General features: G+C 39.7%; 1 protein-coding gene across 1 annotated transcript in view; it reads left to right on the forward strand.

The window, feature by feature from the left end:
- Positions 1–1,757, forward strand: part of ERC2 (ELKS/RAB6-interacting/CAST family member 2) — an 890,290-nt gene extending 888,533 nt beyond the window's left edge. Inside the window, exon 18 of the transcript XR_003047987.1 lies at positions 1–1,757. This exon is cut by the window's left edge and continues 1,168 nt beyond it. The gene's annotated coding sequence lies outside the window, so the exon portion shown is untranslated.
- Positions 1,758–2,790: the final 1,033 nt, after the last annotated feature.

Consider the following 2,790-nt stretch of genomic DNA (forward strand, 5'->3'; position numbering starts at 1 on the left):
TTACATACAGTGACATGGTACTAAGGAGAATTAAACTCCTACTGCTTCCTCTGAAGATTAAAAAAAAAGTTAAAGTGTTATAACTTCATAAAACTCATGACCAAGTCTGGCAAACATGTGCAACTCTTGTATTGATCCATTTTCTTGTCAATGGAAGAAACCTTCCACGTGTATGCAAGTGGGAGATGAAAATCTGCATTTTTAAAGGACAGTGAATTTAAGCATGAGTGGCCTTAATAAATATAGTTGTCTTTCTTTGCTGCTGTGAAAAGGATTCTAAACAGATGTTCCTAAAGTCTTGCATTGAATTTAGTTGTTATTATTACTTTTTTAAATGTTGGTGCAATTAACTCTGGACCTCTCCCATGAGCCATAGAGATATTTAAAAAACAGACACCGTATTTGTCAGGAAAGATGAAACTGTGTATGAGTTGCACTGTTCATCCTCTGTGCATTAGAAGTAATCTATTCAAGCGGGTTTCTCGCTTCTGGCTTTGTTCTTGTAAGTATAGCAAGCTATGTAAAGCTTATGTGTTGCATAGACCATCCAAATACATTCGTGTTTAAAAAGTTTGTTCTTTAACTATCAAAGGGATCTAGGTCTTGATTGGAAAAATGAGCAGAGTTCTTTGCAAGCATATTTAGCACATTTTGACACAATGTCGCACTGAAAACCCAGGCCACAAATGTACCCATGTGAACAGCTTGGGTGTCCTCAAATAGGCAGCCTCACTGCCTCCCACAGCCAAGTCCTGACCTGAACTCTGCAGCTGAATACTTGAAGTAGGAAGTAGAAAATCCACTAAGGAAAGTAGGGTCCACTGAACAGAAAAAGCAACCAATCGTGTATAGTTAGCTATTTCTAAGTATGTGCCAATTTTGTCGCAGCTGTTGTTTGGGGGATCATTTTTTGCCCCTCTTTGGTTGGTTAAAACTATTATTGATCTTACCTTTATGGGGCATGTCATTTAGTCCCTGAAAAATTAAATTCTGTCTAACGTAGTATCCTTTCCCATTTCATGTAATATTTTCTGATGTTTTTAATATGTGAAAATTCCCTTTTCACGTATTAAAAATAGTCTCTGGGTTTACAACAAACACTGTGATGTTGGGATATTTCCTTTGCTCAAACTTTGGCAGGTTCTCCTCTAATCATAACGAAGATGGGAAAAAGAAGCTGAGGCTAACATGTGGGAGAACTTGGTCTTCTCGCTTTGTGCAAAAGCAGGCTTGTACTTTATACCCCATTTGATTTCAATGTACAGTCTCAATTTTGTATTTAATGATTTTTGTGTATCCAGTATGCACGTTAACAGCGTGTCAACTTTCATTTGAAAGTGGGTTTCATTTTTCTTTTTAAACAGTGTTTATGACGAGCCCTCAAATGTGTTGACATAAGCTGTATCTGAGATGTTTTTGTCGAGTGGCGTTTGAATGCCGTCAGGGGTCAGTGTATCTAATTCCCAGAGACCCTCGTTTGATAGTGCTTCTTGTAATATTTCTTCAAGTGAGTGGCATGTGGGTTGTGATATTGACCATGTGATTATGGACTTCGATATGAAAAAAATAAATAAAACTAAGGAACCTTCAGAAACTACCAATGGGCATGTATTAGCCAGTCATTGTAACCTCGTGTCTAGTAGAAGTACAGCATACAAGGTATGTACAGTTCATAAATTTGTTATCATGTGTATGAGAAGTACTTTGTGCTGATCGCCTTATTTATATTCATCAAATAAACTTTGTTTCTTTCTGAAGTGAGTTCATTCCACCTCTAATAAATGCTCTGATTGTGGTGGTTTCTAACCTTTTTGGGGTCTTGGATCCCCATTTGAAGAACCTACGGACTCCAAGGAAAAAAAGGGGAGGGGGGAAGGAAAGTTATGGACTAACTTTACCGGAATGGCCAAGGCACAAATTTTCTTTTATGTGGAGCTGGATCTAGAGGTTCATTCTAAGAAATTAAGTCGTTGGAGGTATCTCCCTTCTTTCTTCCCTCTTTCTTTCCCTTATTTTTGCCTCTCTCTCTCTAGCTCTCAATCCTTCGCTTTTCTGTATCTCTCTCAATCTTTCTCCCTTCCTCTTTTTCTCCCTGTTCCCTCTGCACTTTCCAGGGGGTTTATGTCAGTCTCTGCTAGGTTCTCTCCATTTGGTAGCAAAGATGACTCCCAACAGCTTTGAGGATTCTTGAATTTTAGAGAAAAGCCCCTTTCTCACCCAGCAGCCATATCAGCCCCCTAAAGGGACTCTTACTGGTCCTTTTTTGGACCATACATCCGATTACCTTATTCAAGGGAGTCGGGATAGTGAGACCAAGTGATTGGCAGCCCCACTGAATGAGGGAGGAGCCATTTCCAAAGGGGAATCAATGGGCTACATTCTAGAAGAGAGGGACAAGAATGTGGGCAGGCAGAAACAATAGCTAGCCCTGCCATTACTTGGTTACACACACAAAATCATCCAGAAAAATACAGAAGATTGTCCATTAGCCTTCACAACCCACCTGTGGAGAACCAGCTTCTGGTTTCTTTAAGGGTTTGAATTATATTGCAAAAAATGAGTTACCAATTCTTACCATTATTGAAATCGGAGAGTAATTGATTATCAGAACTAGAATATAGGTTAGATGTCATGTAATCCAAGAGCCTCATGTTACAGTTGAAGAAACTGAGGCCAAGTCAGAAGTGACTGATCCAAGCATGGTAAGTTCATCACAACCCAGGACTGTCCCCTAGAGCTCCTGGAACAGGGATATGTGTCCCTGAAGACTCTCCGGGAGGAGAGCATGGG

Source organism: Pteropus alecto, unplaced genomic scaffold, assembly GCF_000325575.1.
Source record: "Pteropus alecto unplaced genomic scaffold, ASM32557v1 scaffold75, whole genome shotgun sequence".
Taxonomy (NCBI): domain Eukaryota; kingdom Metazoa; phylum Chordata; class Mammalia; order Chiroptera; family Pteropodidae; genus Pteropus; species Pteropus alecto.